The sequence below is a fragment of the Papaver somniferum genome, chromosome 8 (assembly GCF_003573695.1).
Source record: "Papaver somniferum cultivar HN1 chromosome 8, ASM357369v1, whole genome shotgun sequence".
NCBI lineage: Eukaryota > Viridiplantae > Streptophyta > Magnoliopsida > Ranunculales > Papaveraceae > Papaver > Papaver somniferum.
This window is the reverse complement of record NC_039365.1, coordinates 125,735,522-125,749,203: the sequence shown is the minus strand read 5'-3', so window position 1 is coordinate 125,749,203 and position 13,682 is coordinate 125,735,522. Positions and strand designations below refer to the sequence as shown.

Sequence of the window (13,682 nt, the reverse complement as noted above, 5' to 3'; positions counted from 1 at the left end):
TGGTATTCCTAGTATTTTAAATCTAATGCCGCAGTTCTGAAAGACCAAACAGTACAATCCCTCTTCTCTAAATGGGGAATACCTAGATAAGTGGACTTGTAGACTGCATATTATATGCTCAGATAGCAAAAAGGAACTAAAAAACAGAAGGACATTGGGTACTGTCCAACAGGTAATTAACATATATAGATACATTATGCAGAAGTTACATATCGAACCAAGATAGGAACTTAGTGTCTAATCTAAACAATTGTTCGAAGCGAGAAGTTGTTTGAAACAATCAAAAATAGATTATATTATTGTACATCTATATTCTAAACAAAACGAAATAAAAAGAGCAAATTGGCAAAGGTAAACACTTAAACTTGCAAAGAATTTATTTGGCTCCTTAATGCTCTTAACCATCGGCAAAACATGCAGTATGCACGAGCAATACAAGTTCCTAATGTCCAGTATTCGCATAAAGTCTCATATTATTATTCATAGCTACAGAACTCTATTTGTAGGAAGATATACCCGAAGCCTGTAGGTGACTGTCATTGGTGGACAATCTTTGCCAGTTGAAAATGCATTGGCAGATACTAAAGAAGAACGAATTTTTGGTCATTGATCCCCTGATGAACTCTTCTTGGGTATGCGCCTTGTTCAAAATTAAAAGATAAAAGGCTCCGGCTTTGATGGACATATCATACTGCATAGTTGTTCCAAAATGAACTGCATCGAGGTTAATAACCAGTTAAGAGCCAGATAAATTAATACATCTACCGTCTTTATATTGAAATTACAATATTAAGCAGCACAAAAAAGCATACAAATATATGATGAATCTGATGACACACTTAGTTAACGTTACGAAAAACATAATGCATGCCGCATAAATTACGAGAAACTAGAATGAAGATTCAATGCATTATATACCAAAATGCTTTTCTGCGCGGATATAAATAAACGTATCCCAGGTTATAAGAAATTGCCCATCTCTTACCAGAGAAGTTCGACCTTTCTTCTCCTGTCCATGTGTCTGCAAACCATATCACTTCAGGGTTTAGGATAAAATGTATTTAGTTATTAATATATTATGAAAAAGAAAAAGGTTATCTTGTTATATTTAACTAAGTTCTTACTGATATAAGGAGCGAGACTACACCATTTCAGTCACTGCATATTACAGTTCAGCTGCATGCACAAATTCTCCATCAATATCCTTTAACCCATTCATTCACTACTACATCCATTCTTAACACCTTAGCCATACAATCTCCAGACCTTCTTCCCTGTAGCATCCAGAACCAAACAACTCCAACTGCATCTTACCCTGCACCTGCAACTTCATCTTCAGCTACAACCAACCCGGTTGTAATGTCTTCCCGCATTTCTGAATTCATCACAAACCAAGACCACCAACAATAAATGCTTCATCCCTGTCCTAACATTCATCTAACCCTTCTGCTTATCTCAAAATCCAAATCCAGCTCAAGAAAACCATTTAAACAGCTGTTTTGATTTCTTCTGAGTCTCTTGAACACAACCACCACAAACAGCTGTTGATTTGCAAACTCGAGTTCAAACTAAAATCAACCTAAAACTCATTTCCCATTCAGCTGTTCATTACCACCAAACCCTAGATCTTCATGAATCTGCTGCAATTTCTCCATTCAACCATCCTCTTTCTTCATAAACCCATTTCTTCTTCATCTGCAGATCTACAATCAACTAATTCTAGAAGCCATCAATAATTTGTTTCATTACTTCTTCTCAACATTAACCATCTCGAAATCATCCAAATCAGCTTCCTGTCGAACACAACACCCATTCAGTCTCAGTGAAACAAAACAAAAAAAAAATCCCTAAAAACCCACAAACCCTAGAAACCAGTGAAACAAAATCTATCAAATCCCTAGATCCGTAGTCATAAATAAATTTAAAATCAGAATCAAATTAACCAACCTCAAAGGAACTATGCGAGAACAAGTTTCACCCGTTTATAATTATTAACCGTCAATCACGAAACCAGAAACAAATTAGATAAATCTGATGAAAAAAAATCAAAACTAAAATAAATCTGCTAGTTACCTTTGTTGGTAGATTTAGAAAGAGAGAAAGGAGGATTTTAAGTCAAACAAATGACCAACGATGGTGATAATGATGATGAAGAATAAGAGAGTAAGAAATTGCAAGAGTATGAGTACGGGGATGGGGAGGAGCAGGAGGAGGGAGTTTTTTCTAGAATGAAAAGAGAAAATGGGATAGAAGGATAGAAACTAGGGTTATAACGTGTTACCTTGCACACGGTTGGTTCGAACGACTGTTTTTGTCAGTCGTTGCGAATTGCAATGGGACTTAAACTTTTGCAACGACTTTACGCAGTTGCAAATTTCGCAACTGCTATGAACTGTTGCTAATTTTAGAACAGTTGCGATATCAGCTGCGAATTCGCAACTGCATACGCTGTTGCAAATTTTAGTTGCTATTCCGGAAAAATGGTGTAGTGTTATATAGCTTTGAGACAGTAATGCTGACTCTGCTTTCTTGTACCTCTATTTTTCAGGTTTCTTATGTGATGCCTATGGCGGCTTTTCCAAGGACAACCTCAAATAAGGTCATGAGAAGGGTTTTGCGGCAGCAGTTGGTTCAGCACAACCGAGAGACTAAGTTGTAATATTTTATATATGTGTTATGGATCTATCGCTACATGTTTTGGGGAATATTACGGCAAAGGTATGTTTTTAAAGAAAAGTTGTTGTCTAATCATTTGGCTTACCGAAATAAACTCTTTACGTCTTCGGAGACCATCTGAATTCAGAAGGAATCCTTTATGTATATAGATCAGTTCCCACAGATTCATTGACAATCAATAGTCTAAGAAAATGTGTTGTGTATGTATGTGGGCTAAAAAGCCGCCGAGATGGTCTTGGAATTCTGGACGGTAGAGATTAAACAACGGCCACCAACCTTAACTCTGCCCGACTCTAACTAAACTGTGTAGCCATCCGACCTTTTAATATTTTGCTAGACCTTACTTTGTCGATGTAAACACATTCAAAAAAAAGTAAACCTTTTCCTAATCTTAAAAACATTCCTAGCAGTTAACCCTAAAAGGTCGAGCTAAACAATCTATGTATAGGTCCCTGCAGTGTTAAGGTCACTTTCTATTTTAAGAAGTACGCATGTTGTATCCCAACTACATTACATTAAACCTGGATGGGTAGGTTGTTCCACAATCATCTGAAAAGAAGAAGAGGATGGGTAGTGGTTTAAAGAGAGAGAGTAGTTTATATGTAGAGTATATGATACTCGGTTGAGAGGGAAATGGGATGTAGTGAGTGTAATGGTCTCTCAATGGGTTACTTTGAAAGTTTAGAATTTTCGGGTCTTGGACTACTTGCTCTTCCAATCATGAAGAACACATTTCAGTATTTTACCGTACCAGGGGATAAGAAGGTGAGCTATCAGGAAAGCCTTGAAGGTGTATATTTAAATCATAATAGGTAGTGTCAAGTTGCTGAAAATGGAATTAGACACTTCTTTGTCCTTTTAACACTCTTTCAATTCTAACCATTTATTTTCGAAAAATTTAAATGCATCAATTAGTTCACTACAAAAACATGTAGCAGAGATAATTTTAGAAGGGCTGTAAATTGTTTTAGTTGTTCGCGACTGCACAGTCCGTGGAGTTTTCAAACACTAGAATTACTAAATTTTTTATTGTCTTTTAGCGTACTATCGTACATATATAGTTCCAATTCCGTACCGGAAATGCTAAAGCAGCAATTCCACTACTAAATTTTTGATTGTCTTTTAGCGTATTATGCACCCCATTCCCATCGTAGCCGAACCGTGCCAAAACTGACGAACCAGTTTTTTAGGTACAATTAAAATTTTATATTCGGATCAAGTTTCCCGATCGTGATCCAAAGACCTTCTGTTTTAATTATAGGAAAGATTTACTAATGGGTTGCATCTGTCTGCCTAAAAATTTGTACACAGCTGATATATGGGTTGAATTTTTGAATGACGATGAGTGAAATCACTCAATGAATTGTGTTTTTACCATATAGGGTATTAAACTTGGTTTAAGTGATGGACAAACACAAACATGTCATGTTCTAATTATTAAAAGTTGAGAGTTAAAAAAGAAATCGTTATAAAAAGTTCGTGGGCATATAGTCAAAAAAAATTTAATGGAAAAACCATTGTAAGTGAATCCAAGGCATCCTATGATAAAATATTTTGTAAGTAGGAATCATAGAATTATTGTTTCTTTTTCTTGATTTAGTAAACCATGAAACATTTATTGCATCACCATTGAAGATGAACTTCAACTGAATTATTTGAAGAGCATGAAAAATAGAAGAACAACAGGTTGCACATTGAACACATATGCAAGCTGAAAGACAGGTTGCATATTAAGTGTACACAAACTCAACAAAAGAACTTCAACTTGTACTTATATAACACACCAACTCCAATTCGAAGTCCAAACTTAGAAACATCATTAAAAACGCAAGACGCTTCAACACTGTAGTGAGGACTGCCTCAAAATAATAATTGAGATTGGAAGTATGAAGAATGAGTCGTTAAACACTATGTGCAGCATCAATTTTCACCCACAAACTCTCAACCTTCTGCTGAATCCAATCAAGTGAATGACTTTAAGTTTTCGCCCTAACTAGACCTTGGTGTAGTGGACTAGAACACACTCAGACCTTTTCGGCATCAGGGAACAGAAGAACAGTAGGTCTTGATAAAGAAATTAGATGTAAAATAAGCTAATTATGATGAAAATCTTAGGTTGAAGATGAAATTGGATGTAGTTGAGCTAGTGATGTAGAAATTGAACACATGAGATCAAATCTAAAGTAATCTAAAGTTGAATTTGGAGATTACCAGCAGAGATTCAATTGTAGTTGATGAGGTAAGAGATTTCAATCCAAACACCAAACAAGAAATTGAAATAACCAAGAGATCAAACCCTAAAACTGAATTTTAGATCTAAAATACATGCTTAATTCTGTTTGTTGACGTAGCAGAGGTATCAAACAAAATCGAAACCCTAATTCCTACCAAAAAACACCATTAATGGAGGTGGATGAAGAAAATTACCTGAAAAAGCGGGGGTCTAACAACACCACCCAATATTTCTCTTAGCAATCCGTATGGACTAACTCCGAAACACTTTATAGAGAATCAACTAGACAGTCAGACTCAATCTAGATAAAAGTATCTCAAGGAGTTAATATCTCAATCTCTCGATTTAATCTTACTCAAGCAAACTGCGAGTCTTAATTAAAGAGAGATAACTTGGATGGTACTAAAGACCAATATCCAAGTATCAATCAATATCAATCAACAACCATTAGGTCGAACTCTCCAATTGACTGATCTAACGCACAACCTGTATTATTTCAATTATATAATAAATATAATGCGGAAAAGAAAAAACACAGACACCAGAAATTTTGTTAACGAGGAAACCGCAAATGCAGAAAAACCCCGGGACCTAGTCCAGATTGAACACACACTGTATTAAGCCGCTACAGACACTAGCCTGCTCCAAGCTAACTTCGGACTGGACTGTAGTTGAACCCCAATCAATCTCCTACTGATCCAAGGTACAGTTATGCTCCTACGCCTCTGATCCCAGCAGGATACCGTGCACTTGATTCCCTTAGCTGATCTCACCCACAACTAAGAGTTTCTACGACCCAAAATCGCAGGCTTTAACAATAAACAAATCTGTCTCCCACAGACAAGTCTATCAAAGGATCAATCTGTCTCCCACAGATAAACCCTAAAGTTTTGTTCCGTCTTTTGATAATAATCAAGGTGAACAGGAACCAATTGATAATCTGGCCTTATATTACCAAAGAACATCCTAGATTAATCAATCACCTCACAACAATCTTAATCGTATGGTAGCGAAACAAGATGTTGTGGAATCACAAACGATGAGACGAAGGTGTTTGTGATTACTTTTTATATCTTGCCTATCGGAGATATCAAATCTTAAGCCAATCAATCTGATTGTACTCGTACGATAGAAGATGCAAGATCATATCACACAACTACGATAAAAGTAGTATTGGTCTGGCTTCACAATCCCAATGAAGTCTTTAAGTCGTTAACCCGGTTTGAGAAAAGAAAACCAGAGGGTTAAAGGAGAATCTAATCTAGTATCCAAACTAGTATCACACGTAAGGTGTGGGGATTAGTTTTGCACAATACTAGATGTCTCCTATATATAGTCTTTCAAATCAGGATTTGCAATCAATGTTAGCTTAGTAACAAAGCATTCAATATTCACCGTTAGATGAAAACCTGATTTAGATTCAAGCTAATATTTCTCAACCGTTAGATCGAAAACTTAGCTTGTTATACACACTTGTACTACATGCCTCTAGGTTTGTTAATTGTACCCAAACGTGTGTACTGTTGGTTCAATAATAGTCAACCAAAAGGTTAGCCATATGAGCATTTCATATCAACCATGTTCTTCTTCACCATAACTAGTTCAAATGACTCAGATGAACTAGTTAATAGAGTTGTTCAACTGAAAGGAAAGATGATTTGACGCAATCAAATTAAACACACAGAGTGGTCAACTTAATTGATTATGCTCAACATAAGAAAACTTACGGAACATATGACTAACATAACCATTAGAAAATGATTAGGATAGTCGTTCATATACTCAACACAAAGGCTTATGGAATATATGAATACTCAACTAGACTAATTACAAAAGAACCCATAATTAATCTAATTGGAATACACAATCAAACTAATCACAAAAGTAATCAATTTAATTGTCAATTGTTTTGCTCGACATAAAGTACCTCATGGAACAACCAACAAAGCTAAAATAATCAACTTCGTTGTATCGTGCTCAACATAAGACACATTACGGAGCCTCATAGTAATACATAGGATATGGATCAATAAAGATCTTTACTGTGGAATACACAAGGATTCATTCTATCTTCCATCATTATATTCATAACAACATTAATAAACATAATCCTTGAAAACAAAAGATTTTAACCTATCTTCCATCAAAGAATTGACAATATAGGCTTAATTTTTGTATTTGTCAAAAGTCTATTCATCCTTTAATCAATTGTGAATACCAATTCATGAACGACTTTACTTTTGACAATATATGGGACCTTCAAGTTCACGGACGCAAACATACATATCCCATCACAAGTTGCAATATAATAAATCACAAAGATTAAAACTGCAAAAACATCATCCTCCAAATATTTTTAGAATTTTAAACCCAAAAACCTAAAAAAGAAACAAGAAGATGAAAAATAATAGCTATGTGTAGTCACAAACATCGTTATTCAAGCACTAATTATTCTTCCAACTAAGCCAAAAAGAAGGCATACTAGGCAACAATAAGAACACGAATTACTCATCGGAGATACTCCAAGATGCTTGAATTGCGTTCAAATATTCCTTGAGCTCGGGAAACTTTGTTGCAACCAAAGACAATTGTTCTTGAACACATTTCACTCTTGAATTAACCTTACACACACCCTTATGAATTTTTTGAAGAAGGCTCACGGTGGTAGGGTCACTGAAATCAAGAGAAGCGATTCATTGTCGCTTGCAAGCATTTTCCTTTATGCGTCTAAAGGTACACAGACTAACTGGTTTGGGGACCCCAAGAGAGTTGCAAATTGAATCACACCCACGATCACGGCAAATTTGACTAATCAAGCAAGGATAACCCAATATTTTCACGGGTGAAGTCATCGAAATCATTTGAAAGATAATGAAACCACATATATCGAGACTTGAAATACCTGAATCAAGGAAATAGACCAATTCCGCAAACTCGTGACTCCACCAAAAAATTTCAATTGTGGAAGGACAAAGATTAGGGATACCAAGTTTTCCAACAGCCATCAAAGCAATACTAAGATCATTAGTAGGAAACTTTCCTTGACTCCAAACGACCTTCTTGCCACAAAGCCTAACCTAGATATCATCACAAGATGGACGTTCATCACATGGTCTACGGAGCCGTACGTTTCCCAACGGAATTTTTGTAATCCTTGAAATTAACTCTCTATCAACAAGAAACCTTTCTCTACCAATCATGGATTGAATTCCATCTTGTTGTAATCAATATCATGAACATTGGCATAGAAAATCCTTGTAAGAGAATCAAATCCTTGACCAAGACCATCAAAGATATTTCCAAGCTTGAATTTTATAAAGCATATCAAATCCTCTTCATGCCCACTAGAGAAATCCAACCTCTTTTCTAGAATAAACCCTTTTGAAGCAATCTTATCAAACATTCTAGCACAAGAATCATCCACAAACCTAATTCCAAGAGAGTTTTGGTCACAAGGAGGATTCAAGCTAGAGGATTTTGAGTTTTTAGAACTCTTTTTTGAGCCCTTAGAATTCATCATAGATCTAAGAAATTGAAAGGAGCAAGAGGATTTTACTTACTTGGAGTGAGATTTGAACACCCTTTCTTTCAATTTCTCCAAGGAGGCTCTAATGGAGGAAATACACAAAACCCTAGGTTCACGTACGCGGACGGTTAAAGAAGAAGACTAGGGTGTGCGAACTTCTTTTTTATAATACCACACATGGGCTTGGACCCGTTTATGAACTGCGACCCACATAAGAGAGACGGGATTTTCTTAGCCATTTGCACACTAAAGGTTTATGCATTCCGCGACAACATACAAGAGACTGACAACGGATGCAATAGAAATCTAAATTGATATTCAAACAATGAATAACGAAACTGTACACAACTCAAACCATTTCTTGCCCCATTCCAAGATATATATACAAATGGGGAAATGCCAATCTTGTTATCAAGAAGCATAATGCGCAGAGGAATTCTCATGCGACATTTCTGGTTGATATGTGTGAACAGTCCCTGTAGTATAATGAAAGTAATGATAATAATCAGGGAAGTTAGAGCTTTATGTCCTTCGTTTGTTCTGTCTAGAAGAAGGATACCTCTGATATCTGGGATGCACAGTATTAACATATTTAACACAAACAAAACCCTCTTCGGAGATTCTTAGACTTAACATATTTAAGTTTTTTAAGAATTTAAAAAGCCTTCGAATGCATAGAAGAGATCTCTACCAATTGATCCATTACGATAGTATTCCTCAAAGAGATCAAGAGTTAATCTAGTGAGGTTCCATATCCTTGAGCGCATTGAACGTTTTCTCAATCTTTCCTTCTTCTTACTTTTTCCTTCTGATTGATTCTTAACATATAAATCTCCCCTTTTAGATGAAGTAAGGTTATCATGAGAACCCAGAGGTTTTATCCATAATAATCTTTGAACAATCTTTAAAGATTTCTGGCGTGCGTTACAGATGCCAAGAACAAGTTTTCCAAAGAAATTTCCCATAGGACAATTTTTAAGGAACGAACAAACACAAACTTATTAGGTTTATAGTGTTTGCCTGCTCTGATACCAATTGAAAAAGCGGGGGTCTAACAACATCACCCAATATTTCACTTAGCAATCCGTATGGACTAACTCCGAAACACTTTCTAGAGAATCAACTAGACAGTCAGACTTAATCAAGATAAAAGTTTCTCAAGGAGTTAATATCTCAATCTCTCGATTTAATCTTACTCAAGAAAATTGCAAGTCTTAATTAAAGAGAGATAACTTGGATGGTACCAAAAACCAATATTCAAGGATCAATCAATATCAATCAACAACCGTTAGGTCGTAATCTCCAATTGATTGATCTAAAGCACAACCTGTATTATTTCAATTATATAATAAATATAATGCGGAAAAGAAATAACACAGACACCAGAAATTATGTTAACGAGGAAACCACAAATGCAGAAAAATCCTGGGACCTAATCCAGATTGAACACACATTGTATTAAGCCGCTACAGACACTAGACTACTCGAAGCTAACTTCAGACTGGACTGTAGTTGAACCCCAATCAATCTCCCATTGATCCAAGGTACAGTTATGCTCCTACGCCTCTGATCCCAGCAGGATACTGCGCACTTGATTCCCTTAGTTGATCTCACCCACAACTAAGAGTTGCTACGACCCAAAATCGCAGGCTTTAACAATAAACAAATATGTCTCCTATAGACAAGTCTATCAAAGGATCAATCTGTCTCCCACAGATAAACCCTAAAGGTTTTGTTCCGTCTTTTGATAATAATCAAGGTGAACAGGAACCAATTGATAATCCGGTCTTCTATTCCCGAAAAACAGCCTAGATTAATCAATCACCTCACAACAATCTTAGTCGTATGGTAGAAAAACAAGATGTTGTGGAATCACAAACGATGAGACGAAGGTGTTTGTGATTACTTTTTTATATCTTGCCTATCAGAGGTATCAAATCTCAAGCCAATCAATCTGATTGTACTCGTACGATAGAAGATGCAAGATCAGATCACACAACTACGATAAAAGTAGTATCGGTCTGGCTTCACAATCTCAATGAAGTCTTTAAGTCGTTAAACCAGTTTGAGAAAATAAAACCAGAGGGTTAAAGAAGAATCGACTCTAGTATGCAAACTAGTATCATACATAAGGTGTGGGGATTGGTTTTGCACAATACTATATGTCTCCTATATATAGTCTTTCAAATCAGGGTTTGCAATCAATGTTAGCTTAGTAACAAAGCATCCAATATTCACCGTTAGATGAAAACCTTATTTAGATTCAAGCTAATATTTCTCAACCGTTAGATTGAAAACTTAGCTTGTTATACACACTTGTACTACACGTCTCTAGGTTTGTTAACCGTACCCAAACGTGTGTATTGTTGGTTCAATAATAGTCAACCAAAAGGTTTGCCATATGAGCATTTCATATCAACCATGTTCTTCTTCACCATAACTATTTCAAATGACTCAGATGAACTAGTTAAGAGAGTTGTTCAATTGCAAGGAAATATCATGTACTACACAAGACACAATTGAAGCAAAAATGATTTGATTCACTCGAATCGGTTCATGAACTTTTATAGCCACGGTTTGAAAACTGCATTCCTTAGTCTTTATAAGTTTAAGTTCAGAAATCATCTTCAGATATATAACCTTTCTCAAGTTCGCATACTAGGTTCGCGGACTTAAGCAACCGGTAGAGTTTACAAACTCCAGCAGAAAATCTCGACAAAGACTTTCCTCCGGTTCACGGACTGGGTTCGCGGACGCAGCTAGTTCGTCAACTCCAGCAGAATTTCTCGGGATGAGAAGTTCGGCAGCTCGCGGACTTGGCTCACGCCATTCTCCGGTTTCTCTTGATCAACAAAGTTCGCAAACTTTGGTTCAAGAAATAGGACATATACATAAATGTGTTTCCACAACAATGTTTATGTCCATCATTGGTTATGTAATCTAAACTCTCATTTCAATCATTGAAACATTCTCAGAGGACGTTATGTAGTTGTTATTCACAAACCATTTTTCGTTAGAGCAATTTTCAAGATGATTGAAACATATCATAACTTTCCTCACTAGGTAAAGATAAACTTGATCGAAGCGAAAAGCTTACCAACACATATTTTGAGATATAGATAGGCGAGGTATACTCGGGTCGAAATACCAAATGTGTATAATCCAAGTCTATATATATAACATACGACTTCTTGTCTCAAAGAGTAGGAGATAGAGTAGATAGACTTTTGAGTGACAATTAAGTTCAAGTCTTCACATACCTTTTTGTCGAGAAGTTCCACCGGTTCCTTGATTAGTTCTTATTCTTGTATTATGAATCGCCATGAAGTCCTTGAGCTCAACTACACTTTCTATCCTAGTCTGAGACTTAGCTATAATAGACTAGAGATCAAGACTTATAGTTTTGATCACTAACATTGACAAACATTCTTGAGATAGCAACGGATGCGAGGTCTACCGAACAATGCTCTAACATTACCTACTGATGTTGTTGATGTAGATAGAAACACATAGATCCGTCAAATTAGTCGCAAAACTAAGATGATTCAAATATATCGGCCTTCAAATCTCTATTTACAGTAGAATCAGCAGAAGAGATAGATCAATGGTGGTTATGATTGTTGAAGATGAAGTAATGGTGGTTTTGATGAAGAAACATAACACAAATGAAGATCGGGAGATAGAGTTGTAAACACAGAGAGAGATGATGAATAACTGATTAGATTATCTCAATGAAATAACAAATGGAAGACAGAAAAAAATTGTTTCAGTGAAGTGTTTTTCAACTGAACTATACTAAGCAGTCGACTAACTAATTACTAAAGTTTCTCCTACTTTTATTCCACTAACATGGATTCAACTGACTCCTACTTCTACTGAACTGAAAGATAAAATACGACTAAATCAAAAGAATAAATCAAACTTCCTACAGGCTCGGAGCTTCACTACTCACTATTTTGTGACACTCTCCCTTAGTGCAGACTCCCATCAACCACTCCAAGAGACCTTCGAAATACTTTAAACTTTTCTACCGGAAGTGCCTTCGTAAAGATATCAGCAACTTGATCTTCATATCGAATTTTATGCAATTGAATTCTCCAGTTAGTACCTTTTCTCGAACAAAATGGTAGTGAGTTTCGATGTGTTTGGTGCGTGCATGAAACACGGGATTCCCAGCAAGCCGTATTGCACTTTCATTAACACAACGAATGGAAACCGGATAGTTAAATGATGTAAACATTTCCTGAATAAGTCCTTTCATCCATATGCATTCTTGGGTTGCCATAGAAGTTGCCACATACTCAGCTTCACAACTTGAAAGAGCAACAGTAGTTTGCTTCTTACTGCACCATGATATTGCAGCTGAACCAGTGTTAAAACAATAACCAGTGGTAGAACGTCTATCATTTACGTCACCTGCCCAATCTGCATCAACAAAACCACTTAAAGAAAAGAGTTTGGGCTTTCTATACATCAATCCAAAATTCAGAGTGTCTTTCACATAACGAAGAATCCTCTTTGCTGCAAGTAAATGGCCAACACAAGGCTTGTTCATGAACTGAGATACAACTCCTACAGAGTAAGCAATATCAGGCCTTGTGATAGTTAGGTAGAATAAACTTCCAACAAGTTGACGAAAAAGTGTCGCATCCTCCAATACATGTCCTTCGTCCCTTGTTAATTTGAGAGATGGTTCCATTGGTGTAACCATTTATTTTGAAGCTTCCAGACCAAAACGACTCAATAAACTAGTTGCATACCCTTGTAGTATAACAAAGTAACCATCTGATTTTTCAACTTCCAATCCAAGAAAACACCCAACTTCGCCCAAGCTTTTCATATCAAAACGTACTGACAAGTCACTTCGGAGACGATTTATTTCAGTATCATCATTTCCGGTGATGATCATATCATCCACATATAAAAGAAGCATAATGCAAATAGTAGTTGTTTTCTTAATGAACAAACTTGAATCAGAATTTGACGGTTTAAAGCCCCAAAAATTGAGATATTGAGCAATCTTACCATACCAAGCACGCGGTGCTTGTTTGAGGCCGTATAATGCCTTCTTGAGTCGGCATACATGATGAGGATGTTTCTTAGAAACAAATCCTTGAGGTTGTTCCATAAAGATATCACGATCCAATTCACCATAAAGAAATGCATTCTTCACATATAGTTGCCATAAACTCCACCCTTCATATGCAGCAAGAGAAATAAGAGTACGTAGTGTTACCATTCTCGCAA

The 13,682-nt window shown here is 36.2% G+C and overlaps 1 long non-coding RNA gene across 1 annotated transcript; it reads right to left on the bottom strand.

The window, feature by feature from the left end:
• Positions 1-617: 617 nt before the first annotated feature.
• Positions 618-1,596, bottom strand: LOC113303696. Its single transcript, XR_003337697.1, has 3 exons — positions 1,125-1,596; positions 986-1,021; positions 618-714 (listed from the first exon to the last, which is right to left on the bottom strand). It is a non-coding gene; the product is annotated as an uncharacterized LOC113303696 (long non-coding RNA).
• Between the last annotated feature and the right edge of the window lie 12,086 nt (positions 1,597-13,682).